The following is a 14,796-nucleotide window of genomic DNA, read 5'->3' on the forward strand; positions in this document are numbered from 1 at the left end:
ATGTGTTAAAGGGCAATAAAGACCTGAGGCAGTAAAGCCAAGGCCTTAAATATTATGAAACTTTTCAAGAAGACAAAAGTCTTTCAAGAAAATATCACTGGACATTACCTTCAGTCTTCAGAGTCTCAAAGGGTAATCCTTAATACTTCTTTTTGTGTGACTGTAAAAAGGAAATACTTAAAATTAGAAATCTTCCAAGGAAGCAATTAAGATTTCCATAGCATGTCTATAACTCGTCATGAAAAGTAGGTAGCTGGGTTTGTGTGTGTCAACTAGCATCTACAGTTTTCAAAAGGAAAAAAAAAAAAGACTACCACATTCATTTCTGTATATGCAGTACGAGTACATAGTAAAGTATGACACGAATATATGATTTAAATCACTATGTGAACAGGGTTTAGATGTAGACCAGGGTATTTATTATAGTACCATCAGAAGCTTTCTTAATTTACACAAAGTTTTTACATTTATTTTTGCAATTGAAAAAAAAAAAAAAACTAATCCCAAATAGATTTATCCCATGTCTTTGTCTATTCTTAATTATCAGAGATTTTGCAAAGATCTATTGTGTATAATATACTGGTAAGTACTGATGAGTTAGGAAAAATAAAAACATAAAACACAGGTCCTATCCATAAAATAATGAGTGAGGCTAAAGAGATTTGCATAAAGGAAGATAATGCAGAAAATGAAAAGTAAATTGATGGAATGAAATAGGGAGCAGAGGGTAATATGTTCAATATAGCTTGAACTGGGATCCAGTACGTAATGCACTGACATTAGAACATAGCTTTATGTTTTCTCTCTCAGCAAGCAAGGCTATTATTGTAGGGTCCTACTCAGATTTGGACGCAGGAATGTCAAACAAATGGATGAGTCACTTTTAAATTCTTTTTTATTCACATGCATTTGATAGTATATACTCAAAGCTAGTACTGGGAGCAGTAAAGTAGGCAGGATGTTGAGGTACCTTTAAACCCAATTTGGTGAGTTTCAATATAAAAAAATTAACTAGAAACAATTCTCCTCTTAAAAATTGAATTTGGTATTTTATGTCCTTGGAAAGTTATCCCTCTAATTTTGCTATGAAATTTCAATGATGACCTTGATGTCATATTTACTAATAATCTCCACAGAGATTCAGCCATTCAAAATCTCAAAAGCAGTTTTACTAATGGAAACACATACATAAACAAAAAAACAATCTCATCAGCTAGTGCATCTACAGTAAAAAAAAAAAAATGAAAAAGATCTAAGGATTTTAATTGATTGGATCTTTAATATGCATAAATAATATCTTAGGAAGGGAAAACAAAGAATCAAACAGCAAACTATACCAGTAAACCAAAACAAACCCAAGTTTAAGCTGTACTAGTAAATGGGATTGAGGAAAGGAAGGTGCAAGTCCTATTATAGTCAGGATACATGAGTAATATACATTACTCTGCAACATCAAACTTGAGAAAATCAAAATCTTCTAGGAGTGTGATTAGAACCCTTAATCATTGATAAAAAGACAATAACTAGAAATAGAAAAAAAATGTTCAGATTATGGGGATGAGGTAGAGATATTTAATTTGGAGAAAATTAATTTGGCCATTACATGATATATTATAAAAGTAATTTTTATTTATCTATTATCTCCCCCAGTAGAATGGCAGTGCCATAAGGGCAGACATTGTTTTTTTCCACTGTATTCCCAATTTCATGAAGAGTGTCTACCATATACTAAGATCAATGAATATTTATTGAATGAAAGAATGAACAACCTGAACAACTCTAAGACAAGCACTAAGTCTGCATCCATTTACATATAAAGAAATTCAGTCTTAGTGAAATTAAATTTTATATACTAAACTTTGCTCTTTCACAACTACAAACTTCTACAACCCATTGTTTAGTCTGCCATTCAATACTCATTCTAGTAGTGGAAAACAAACAATAAGCATGTAGGTTGTTGAACTTATAATGTCATATAATTAGTACCATAAGTGCCAACAGTAAGGTAATGGCACTGAGAGTGACATGGGCGGATATTTTAAATTGGTTTGGACAGGAAAGCTTCTCAGAGGAGGTGACAATAAGGCAAGTGTGCATGAAGTGAAAGAGTCAAAAAAGTATCTAGAACAAAAAGTATCTAGGGGACTAGATGGACTATTATAAGAGGTAAATGAGTTAATATATATTACTTTGCTTTGTACAATGCACACAGCAAACAATACTCTCAATATGTATTATTTTCTTATATTGCTATTATTTTATAAATAATGAATTTCCCCCACTAAAACGTATTTTTTTTTAAGATTTTATTTATTTATTTTTCAGAGAAAGAGAGTGAGCACAGGCAGACAGAGTGGCAGGCAGAGTCAGAGGAAGAAGCAGGCTCCCTGCGGAGCAAGGAGCCCGATGTGGGACTCGATCCCAGGACGCTGGGATCATGACCTGAGCCGAAGGCAGCTGCTTAACCAACTGAGCCACCCAGGCGTCCCGAAAAACGTAAATTTGTTAAAGACATTCATTTTTCTTTCCCTGTGGCTCCTTAAATAGTGCTTAGCAAATATTCAATAAAAATGTACATAACTGAAAACAGGAAGACACAATTATCAGTCCATTAGTTAGAAAAAGTAAACAGACTATATGAATATGAAAAATGTCATCATATTTCATATGTCTGAGACAATCTAACTGTTAAATCAATGTCATCTAATCTTCTCTGGGTTTAAAAAAAGATAGAAAAGATAAAAAAATGACTAGAGTCAATAAGTTGTAGATTAAAAAAAGGTAAAAAAGAATCAGAAAAAAATAAAATTACCAATATTAGGCCACTATCTTGACCATTTACACACTCTGTCTGCCTCCATCGGATTAATATATTTTTCTAGCACAAAGATTCTACCACACAGTTTCCAATTCATTTCAGTGTTCTTAATACAAGCACAGGGACTGGTGTATAGCAAACATTCAGTAAGTCTTTGTTGAACTAAGTTGAACTAAAATTATCGATAATAGTTCAAATGCTTTTTTTTTAGTTCAAATTTTAAAATATAAATAAACCATCGGAGATTACAACAGAAAAAAATGTAAGTATTGTTTTTTGACCTTGCAGCAAAAAACAAGGTTAGTTTTCACCAAAAACTGAAATATAGCTAATGGTGTGGTATTGGCAGTTGGAAGAGACCAATCAATAGAATAGACCACAGGGACTCTAATATGGGTTAAGTATTACAGGTAGCATTTTCACAGCATTGAGACTAAGTATGTAATAAAATAATCTTTTTTGTTCTCATACCTCTTATCAGGCACCAAAAATAAAGGAAATTGATACATCTGAATATAATAACTAATCAAAGATCTATTAGAAATCCTATGTATATAATTTTCTGAATTTCAAGGTGAGAATGCCTTTTAAGCCACATAGACAGTAGTAGAATATAAACAATCATTAAGATTTATGAATCTTAAAAATTACTTAAAAATTTTTCAGTCAAAAATTATGTTGAGGGGTGCCTGGGTGGCTCAGTGGTTTGGGCTGCTGCCTTCGGCTCGGGTCATGATCTCAGGGTCCTGGGATCGAGCCCCGCATCGGGCTCTCTGCTCCGCAGGAAGCCTGCTTCCCTCTCTCTCTCTCTGCCTGCCTCTCTGCCTATTTGTGATCTCTGTCTGTCAAATAAATAAATAAAATCTTTTAAAAAAATATGTTGAATATGAGGCCAACAATAAAACACATAAATATTTTTAATGTATAGGACATCATAGAGTTATTAATCTATAAATAAATGAAACAAAGATCTCATCTTTTTCAAATGAATAGGCAATTCAGAATAGAAGAAATGCAAACTAGGATACATATAAAACAATATTAATCTGTAATAGATAATTATCTGTAATGAATATTCTGTAATAATTAATCTGTACTGAAAGGAATGCAAATTAAAATAGCCTAAATATTCCAAACAGTGAACTGGTTAAATAAATGACATGTGGTATAACTATGAGCTTTCATAAAATACAGCAAGTGAAAATTTATAAAGCATCATTAAGCTTAAAAAGCAGGTTGCAAAATATTAATAATAATTTTTTAGTAATTTTGTGGTATATATAAATATATAGACTATGCACAATGTTTGGTTCTGTGAATATATGTAGATATGTATGCATGTGCCTATCTATGTATCAGAAAAAAAATGTATGCATTAGAAAAATCATGTAAGAATCTATATACTAAATTATTCCTAGCACTAATCTCAGATACTAAGGTTATGGCAGATATTTTTCTTCTTGTGATTTCCTTCCAAATTTTCTACAATAAACACAAATTACTTTTTATAAACATTAAAGTCACTAAAACAAGAGCTAGTCTATGTTTCAGAAAAAAGATTAGATGATATATTACTAGATTTCCTGAATGTTAAGAAATCCAGTTGAAAAGATCTATCTGTCCCTATTTTTGAAAGGCACTTCTGTTGAAAAAAATAAAATAAAAGAGGAAGGAAGGAAGGAAAGAAGATGGAGCAAGGAGGGAAGGAAGACAGAATAAAGAAAATTTTAAAAAAGAAAAGAAAGAAAAATAAGATTTTCCAAAAACAAACAAAAACAGCAACCACCTATAATGGTATTTCTTAGATTCCTAGGAGTCAGTCTTTAATTAAATTTTCAAAGAAATGCACAGCCTGGAATGTAGAAAACTTAAGAAGTTAGAGGTTATTTTATATAGTAAGCATACTATTTATTATAAGAGAAAGCAAATAGAACATGCATCAATTTCAGTGATAGGACCATTATAGTTACAATTTCAAATAAATAAAAATCAAAAGCAACCAAACGATACCTTACAACAAAACAAACAGAATGTGTTGAAGGCTATCCTCTACTGATGATTATAAAACAAGTCGTCATTAAATAAAAATTGAAATATGAAGTTTGTTTGTATCTCACCAGAAACGGCAAATGAAAACTGATTTACAATCCTTAAGGAACATCAGGAAGAACATACACGTACATGGTCAAGAGGACAAGATGCAGTCCCTCGAAGACTGGAAAGGCCAATTCAGTTCTAGTCCATAATGGTGCTTCTTAGAACGAAGATATGCATTCTGGCTTTGGGTATTACCAGAGTTTTTAAAGCACCAGAGAATCTGATAAACTCTATGGTAGACTTCTCCAAGAATCCATTAAAGTAACCTGGCCAAACCCCATAATGAAGCCATCTAAGATCAAATCAAGTTCCACTGAAGCAGGCTCTAGGGCTACAACAAAAGACTGTTCACCTAACTCCATCATACTTGCTGTTAGATATTTCAGTTTCCCCTCCAAACAGAGGGGGAAAGTACAGAAAGATTATGTACTACATACTTCTTTTAATCCTAAAATCCAGTCAATTTCTTTTTTTGTCACTTGTCTCTTTAAAAGTAATCCAATCCCTTTCCTTTATTATGTGCAGCTTTACTCTGTTCGATTTTATTTCCCAATAGCAGAATGGCTTAAATAAATTCTTAAAAACCAACACACCAACAAATAAATAAATTAAAACTCAATGACTATAAAAAGTACACAGTCTAACCTGCTTAATTATTAACAGGTAAACAGAATGCATTTCTGAATTATTTACTTAAACTCCTTCAACTAAAAACTTTAAAGTTTTTGAGCCTGGAATGTGTACCCTTTCTAGGACTCTATAAATCAATTCTTTTAAAATATTCTATTGAGCCATTTTAATAAAAGCAATTAAAAACATCAAAGTTAATGTGAGTTTAAACATTGGCATAGTACATGAGAAATGCAACACATTTTTAAGATTTCAGAGGTCAATAAAATTCCCTTCTTTCCAACTGTCCCTTGTTCTCTTTCAAATACTTTATTCCACAATACACTTGGACAGAATGAATAGAAATACTCTCTACTAAATTATATTAATGAGATGGATATAATAATGGTTTTGTAGTATTTACATAAGTTTTTATTCCCAAGCATATCATAAGAAATATATAATTACAAAACTATGGAAAATGTTAATAGTTTCAAAAGTAGAATGACAGAAGAGAAAGAATGAACAATAAATAAAATTCATTTTCTCTGGATGAAATACTAGTTCAGCTAATATATTGAAAAATGGCTGCTTGACACAAGTAAGCGTTGATTACCTCAAATGCTGGTTAATTAAATTCTGGTTACCTAAGGGTATACCAGAGAAAATAAAGCTTTTGCCTTGATTCTTTTAACTATAACCTAAGATACACTAGCAGATTTTCCTGCCTTGGTAAATAGGGTTTTATCATTTTATCTTCATTAAAGATGGAAAATTTATTCTGCCATAGAGGATGGTTCTTAATCTTTAGGTCATAAGCTCCTCTGAGAAAATGATAGAAAACCAAGGATCTCTTTCTTTAGAAAAGTGTACATGTTCACAAAATTTTATGTAAATTTCTAGGAGTCCAGGTGATGTGGGAAAACAATGGCAAAAGAAAAAAAAATAAACTTCCTTATTGCCTACAGCCCACTGACAAGTCGTTGAAACAGGCAGAGTGCTCTTCCTTTAGGAACTCTGTTGTCTCTATGTCAACACTTTGCTAGAAAAAAGCAATATCAGCTTAACATTATCCTGCCCCCACCACAGGATCCTCTAAGTCTACTTTAACATATAAAACATATACTAGTTTCCTTTGGAAACTTCCTTTATCTCTACCCCCACATTCCACCCCAAGATATATCTTGGCAATCATCCTCCAAGCATATGGCCCACTGATACACATCTGAAGGATCCCATGACTAAGGTTTTATTAGACAGTAATAAATGACCTTTTCTTAAGCCCCTTCCAACTTGAAAGTATATTAATCAGTCACCTGTCACAACCCCAGTGCAGCATTTTCTGCCTCTGGGTCCTGTCCCTGTGCTTTAACAAAATCACCTTTTTGCACCAAAGACATCTCAAGAATTCCTTCGTGAAGTCCAACATTTTCACACCACAGGGACCCACCAAGAGAGTGTTTGCCTTCAAATTCTATAAAATTGTAAATGCATAGACATTGAAGATGGTACTGAAAACACAGTGACCCCAGGCATAACAAGGATGTTTAAAGTTGCTTTTTGAAGACATCGCTAATAATGAAGTATTTTCTTATGATTTGTTTCCCTCTAAAAGGGGAGTGTAAAAACAATTCTGCTTAATTTAGTCTTGGTTAAAGGTTAAGCATGTTTCCTTTTAAGATAATTGCACTACCAGAGTTTCAGCTTTAAAACAAAATAGTGCTGTTTTCAAATCATTCCACATTCTAGAAGTGACAACAAATTTTTTACACTTTTCTCTTAGAGGAGGCAGGGTGAGAGAGAAAGCTCTTTAATGTTCACCTTTACTTCTAAAGATTATCAGATAATCATAAATATATAAATATTCCCTGGGTTCAGGTTTTATTCTAACTACTTTTATGTATATTTGCTTATTTTAAATCTCATAAAAACTAGGAGGTGGGTAGCTAGATATCAGATGTCATTATCCTCATTTTATTAATATGTAAACTGATGCATAGAGAGATTATGTGATTTCCCCAAGATCACCTCTCTACTGAATGGGAGAACCAGGATTCACACCTAGTCAATCTGGCCAGAGTCTTCACTTCTACAGACAATATTACATTTTCAGTTTCAATCATGAGCTGATGGCTTTTCTTATGCCATTTTATCTGTAACACAAGTCCACCTCTTCACTATTATGCCAGACACATTCATACTGTTTTTTCCCCAGACATATGCATTTGGGGAGTAGTTCATAAGTTGCTGACAAAACTGGTACCACTTTTGTGGAGTTGGCAGTTATACAGCGTTGTTAATTTTCCAGAATCAAATGCCCAGATTGGGGGGTAAAAAAAAAAAAGCATCACTATGTCAGTAAATGTGGAGCCCTACAGTAAAAAACTAACCCCTCATTTCCTTTTTGGAAATAGTTCTCGTGAGATACAAAATTGAATGATTATATAGTCTATGGGCCAATGAAGACAACAGGAAAAGTGGCCCATATTGTTTTGACAGTTCACAAAGGTGAAGGCCAACAAGTTGCTTTTGTGGCTAAAGCTGCACCAACATGAAAATTTTCTTGATGTATCCGTCTCAGCAAGGGATTGCTGCTCCCAGAGAGAGCAATAATTTTGTATCTCATTTGCTTTCAGTGTACCAACCTTAATACTTTCAGTAATCCCATAAAGAGCAAAGGCTGGAAAGAAAGAGAAAGAGAGATAGGGATAGAGATGGAGGAACAGGAAGGGAGGGCAGGGAAGGAAGGAAGGAAGGAAGGAAGGGAGGAAGGAGGGAAAAAGAAGAAGGGAGGAAGGAAAGAAAAGAAAAGAAAAGAAGAGAGTGAGAAAGGAAGACAGAAAGGAAGAGAGAAATGTTTTTTATAGATTGTACAGAAAAGTTTTCAGTTATAAATCTGTTCCATCTAATTTTTATTGAATTACTTCCTACATATAAATGGAATCAAGTAGATACCAGTAAGATACAAATATGAAAGGGAAAAATAAGGCAGAATGTTTGGAGTCCTGAAAATGGTTAAAGATCAGATAAACAGGAAAGAAAGCAGAGCAAAGGCAAACAGCAATGTATTTGCAAGAATGCATAACAAGAAAGACTCTTGGTAACTGAGGCAGCTTTTCTTCATTAGATCCAGGGCCTTTTAATGAAGTAATTGATTCTACTGCAGCCAAGCCAGGCCGGGAATGAAAACCTGGTTAAAATAAAAAGTATATCTGGAACAAAATACCATCCTCAGCTCCTTTTGTCTCTGACTCATCCTACATACCATAATAAAACAAATATTTAGAAATCACCTAGTTATTATTACTTTATTCCCTATAAATAATTCCCAATCACTTACACTATTAAATCCAATGTGTTTGGTTTGCAAAGTCCTCCATAATCTGGTTCCATTGTGTATCCTCTCTTCCAGTTAATGCAGAAATTGTATCCTCCAATCCAATCAGAAATTGTACCATTGAATCCAATCAGATTAAAACAGTATACACTGGTTCAGAAAATCTTTATTGAAGCCTATAATATGTTAAGGAGTATTCATGTAATTGAAATCTACATGGTCTTGGAGCCAAAGAACAAATGCTAATCTCCAGTTTTTCCAAAAACTTTATCTCAATGCTTTCCTTTCTCACTCTTCTATTCTTATCCAGAAACCTATGCATCGTCTTCCTTTGGATGCAACAAAAATTGATTTAGATATAATCAGTTCAAATGCTCTCATTTTAGCTCAGACACATTTCAATTGAAAGTATGATTGTTTATATACCTAAAATATATATACAGAGGCCTAACCTTATATGCTGTTCCCACTACCATTCTAACACAAACACAAAATATGGTGGATCTTAAATTAACACAACACACGCACACACACACACACACACACACACACTCTTACTAGGATCCACATTTGTCTTCTTCTATTCCTTTATCAGGCCACACTTGTTGGGGGCTTTTGAATTTGTTCTTTTAAGGCTCTTCTTCCAGATCATTTCATGATGGCTTCCCCATCTCATCATTCAATCTCAGCTCAAATGGCACCTCATTACTCTTTATCCTGCTACTCACACTTTCTGTCCCATGTCACTCTTTATCCTACTACCCAGATTTCTGTTTTTCACAGGTTATCACTCTCTACAACTATTTTACTTATAAACTCATTCACTGTCTATCGTCCTAAGTTAGGGATCCTGTCAGTTTAGCTACATATAATTCAGTGCCAAACTGCTTGTCCCTAGGCATTATGCCTGGCATATAGTAAGCACTCACATATCTGAAGAATAAATAAATACATACAAAATAATTATTCATATTCAATCCATAAATATTTATCAACTATTTATTTACAGGCTGAGGAATGTTCTGCCCCTAACATAATTATATTTGGGAGAAAAATCCAATACAAATTGGTGACAGAAAGGATTTTTTTTTTTAAGATTTTATTTATTTGAGGGAGAGAGAGAGCAAAAGAGAGTGTACAGTAGGGAGGAGAAGCAGAGGAAAAGGGAGAAGCAAATTAGCATGGAGTCCGATGTGGGTCTCAATCCCAGGACCCTGAGATCATGACCTGGGCCAAAGGCAGATGGCCGATACTGAACTGACTGAGCCACCCAGGCACCCCCACTTAGAGAGTTCTAAACAAAATAAATTGTCATAGAATTAGACCCAATCTGTCTTAAAACTTAAGACTAACAACATTATTTTTCTCAACCACCATTCCATCACATTCCTCTATTAAACCTATTGATACATCATTATCAACTTTTATAATGTCAAGAATGGCTGAATAAAACTGAATGAAGGTGGTGACAGTGTCACATATCTTATTTGGATATTTATTGCTTAAACAGATGAGTCGGTCCCATGAAACATGGAAGAATCAGGATACAAGTAAGAATAGTATTGTATAGAGATTCAATGCCTCCTTCATACAGTTTACAAACATGCTCAGATCTGAATATTCTAAATGTTTCTAAAGGCTAAAAAAAAAAAAGGCATTCATTTAAACTAGGGATCAGAAAACTTTCTATAAAAGGCCAAATGATAAATATTTAGGCTTTGTAGGTCATATAGTTTCTGTCTCAATTACCCAACTGCACTATCATCTCATGAAAGCAGTCATAGGCAATAAATACATAAATAAATGAACATGTCTATATTTCAATAAAACTTTACTTACAAAAAATGTAGGATCATCAGGGAAATGCAAAGCAAAACCAAATCACCTCACACCTGTTAGAATGGCTATTTTCAAAAAAACAAGAAATAAGAAGGGTTGGTAAGGATGTGGAGAAAAAGAAACCTTTGTGCACTATTGGTGGGAATGTAAATTGGTGCAACCACTATGGAAAACAATATAGAGGTTCCTCAAGAAATTAAAAATAGAACTACTATATGATCCAGCATTTCCACTTCTGAGTATATACAAAAGGAAATGAAATCACTATCTCAATAAGATATTTGCATCCTAATGTTCACTGTAGCATTATTTACAATAACTAAGACATGGAAATAATCTAAGTATTGATAGATGGATGATTCATTTTTAAAAAGTGGCATGTATATACAATGGACTATTATTCAGCCATCAAAAAGAAGAAAATCCTGCTATTTGCAACAACGTGGATGGATTTTGAGGGTATTATAAGATAAGTGAAATACATCATAGAGAAAAAGACAAATACTGTACAATCTTACATACATCTAACGGAATCTTATGGAATCTTAAAAAAAAAAAAGCAAACAAACAAAATAACAACAAAAGAACTGAACTCATAGATACAAAGAACAGACTAGTAGTTGCCAGGGTGTGAGGGAAGGGTGGAGAAGGGGTTTAGGTTACACATGAAATGGATGAAGGTGGTCTGAAGGTACAAACTTCTAGTTATAAAATAAATAAGCACTAGGGATGTTAACATGCATTATGGTGACTGTAGTTAAAAATATTATATTGTGTATTTGAAAGTGGCTAAGAGATTAGATCTTAGAAGTTCTCACCACACACAAAATACTGTAACTATGTGTAGTGATGGATGTTAATGAGATATATTAGTGGTGATGTTTAGCAATATATACATATATCAAATCATGTTGTACACCTGAAACTAACATACTGTTATATATCAACTATATCTCAATTAAAAAAAGAACAGTAGGACAGATTTGTTGACCTCTGGTCTAAATTCATTAGTTAAGTCTACGGAATTTCTATATAAGGGAGACTCAGCATCAAAATTTAATTATAAGGGGTATTATGAGGACTTGTATTAGAAGCTGTTTTCGCGAGATATGCAAGTTGCTTTTACATGAATTATAATACTTTTGGGGGGATTGATGGGAATTACAGGGGACATAAGTCTCTCAAGTTACCCTTGTCACTGCCACCTAATCCTATAATCAGTTTAGGTATGTATATTCTTGACATTACATTTTGGCCTTATATAGAATCATCATCTTTCTATAAATATCCAATCCATCATATTATTTGTATCCTAACATTAAAATTATTTTTGAAAAGCCACAATAAATACTTCATTGAAGTTTAAAAAATGCATTCCCTTTATCCATGCTAATTTTTGCAATTCTATTTTAAACAACTATTAATTTTTTTAGGCATGATTTGTTTGTAATAAATTCATTTTGTTCATTGCTCCTGATTCCTTTGTCTTCAAGATGTTTACTGATTTCTCTTCCAGTGTTTTATTGAAAATGTTGTCAGGCCATTTCAAGTTACATTTTCATTACATCTATTGTAAGACTTTTTTCTTCCTCAAATCTTTTCAGGTCCTCTAAATTTCTCAAGCAATATACACCTTATTATCCAAAGTACTAAATACCCTTTAACTTGATTAATAACTATTTTCAAAAGGCATTCTAAAACCCATTTTATGCTCCTCAAAACTGTATTCCAACACCAAAATAGCTACACAATTAAACTAAAATTTGGTGTGTAAAGATTCTACACTAAGTGAAATAAATAAAGCAGAGTCAATTATCATATGGTTTCACTTATTTGTGGAACATAAGAAATAGGATGGAGGGAAATAAGGAATAGGATTAGGAGAATGAAAGGAAAAATGAGGGTGGGGGATAAGAGGGGAGATGAACCATGAGAGACTATGGACTCCAGGAAACAAACAGGGTTTCAGAGGGGACCGGGCAGAAGGGTGAGCCCGGTGATGGGTATTAAGGAGGGCATGTATTGCATGGAGCACTGGGTGTTATATGCAAACAATGAATCATGGAACATTATATCAAAAGCTAATGATGTACTGTATGGTGACTAACATAATAAAAAATCAAAAAAATAAAAATAAATTTAAATAAATTTTAAAAAGATTCTAAATGATAGTATGTTGATCCACATTGTGATGAGATAACTTATTAATCAGTAGCACTATCATTTCCTATTTTCCACTTTAAAGTTGTTTTAATAAATTGTACTGCTGATCAGCTTTCATTAAGCTATCAGCTCTTCTATTTGTGATAATCAATACTCTACCTTTCTGCCATCCAGTTCCACTTTATCTCTTCTGGCAACATAAATTACTAAAGCCTATGGTGTCATAATATTGTTTCTAGCTTCAACCAGACTTCTGTAAAAACATGAAAACTGTAACATTTAAATGTAAAGTTTGCTATTAAGTTATATCCCATGTTATACAACCACAAATTTTAAAATAAAATGAAAAAATATAAGATTTTAGATAATATTATAAAAACTGCTTCAGTTGGACTCACTATTCAATAAATGAAAACACTTGAGAATTCTAGGAAAAAGTAAACCTTGAGATGGTTGAAATATCAATTCTAAATAATGGGAGCATTTAGGTAATTGTCTGTACAAAACAAGGATCAGATTTTTGAAGGTCATAAAAAGCTTGACCTTTCCAGGTAAGATGAATGCAGAAAGCTTACCACTAAATTACACAATAGGGATAAGATTGTTGAATCTATCTGCAAAATAGCGTTTTCAAAAGCTTCATAAAGTAACTGATTCATTTAAGAAATAACTGAAGATTCTTTCTCTTTTCTGATATGAAAGATCATAAAACACTGCAATATTTGCAAAAGAGGATGAAGCGCTCATGTCTCACTTGTGAGACATGAATACTTCCTTTTTTACCTATGTTCTTGCTATGTATTGAGAATGCTGAAGAAAAGCAGTTCCAAAAGAACACAGGTTTGCTGATCCTGTGTTTCTGATAATAATCACATGATAGGACAGAAGCTTTCACATACAATCAGGATGATAGTTACTTGCTGTGTACTCAGAGGGACCAATTTCCCCCCATGGACATAAGCACAGCACAAATCACAAAGTACCAAAATTGAGTGTAAGTGCAATCAAACCTCTCAACTTCACTCAGCATCAGCAAAAAGGACCAGTTTAGCTACACAGGAAAAGAAGTCAGGTCCAAGGAATTGAAGGGAAGGGCAAATTGGTATTGGGATAATTAAGCTGCCTCTGCTACAGTTCATCTGCCTCACTGAAAAGAATTAAACCAACCTTGCCAAAGATTTGTCTTGTTAGCTATAATCTATCTTACTGTATTCTCACCCACTACCCATCTCCTCCTTAGCTCTCCTCTTCTCCCCAACTATGGTTTTCTTTGTAACAGTCTCTCTTCCCACTTAAACCCTTTAACCTCTCTGTCTCCCTCCGTCCCACCACACACACACACACACACACACACACACAGTACACACACAGAAATGCACACTGTCTGATGCTAACTGTTAACTTAAAGGATATTTTTCTTTGGAAAAAATCACATGTGATTATTGATATGACAGCACAGCAGGATGTCAGCCAGTGAAGAAATAGGGCAACATGATCCAAATCAAGTGCTAGACACATTAGTATACTTACTATGCATCTACTATAAGTGGATTACCATGCTATAAACACACTTGACAAAGATTCACATAAAGATCCTAACAGACCTGTTGGAAGTAAAGTCAGGCTATTATGAAATGCTATTAAATGCAGTAAATATTTCAGGCTCTATTTATGTGATTGTATCTCTGTTTCCCTTCAAATACACAGATGCTTAGGATAATTTTGATAATTAAAAACTGAGCCAAGTTACAATAAAAGATAGAAAGGAACATCTCTGAGTGTCAGAACAAAGAATTCAAAGCCAGAGCCAAAGGGGGAAGAGGGAGCAGAAGACTTGTTGGATGCTACGGCATCATAATCACATATACCAGATATTTTGGGTGATTCACATATACCCAGATATTTTGGGTGGTAACACCAATGTGTGGACAAC

The 14,796-nt window shown here is 33.5% G+C and overlaps 1 protein-coding gene across 18 annotated transcripts in view; it reads right to left on the reverse strand.

Moving 5' to 3' along the window:
• The window catches only part of ZBTB20 (zinc finger and BTB domain containing 20), a 789,640-nt gene that overhangs the window by 628,991 nt on the left and 145,853 nt on the right, over positions 1 to 14,796 (reverse strand). For 15 of the 18 annotated variants that reach the window (XM_004761399.3, XM_013060902.2, XM_004761398.3 and 12 more), the window contains one exon: positions 109 to 160. The exons of the other annotated variants lie outside the window; for them this stretch is intronic. The gene's annotated coding sequence lies outside the window, so the exon portion shown is untranslated. The remainder of the gene's footprint in view (positions 1 to 108; positions 161 to 14,796) is intronic. 18 annotated transcript variants of the gene reach the window in all.

Source organism: Mustela putorius, unplaced genomic scaffold, assembly GCF_011764305.1.
Source record: "Mustela putorius furo isolate JIRA1106 unplaced genomic scaffold, ASM1176430v1.1 tig00003834_pilon_pilon_pilon, whole genome shotgun sequence".
NCBI lineage: Eukaryota > Metazoa > Chordata > Mammalia > Carnivora > Mustelidae > Mustela > Mustela putorius.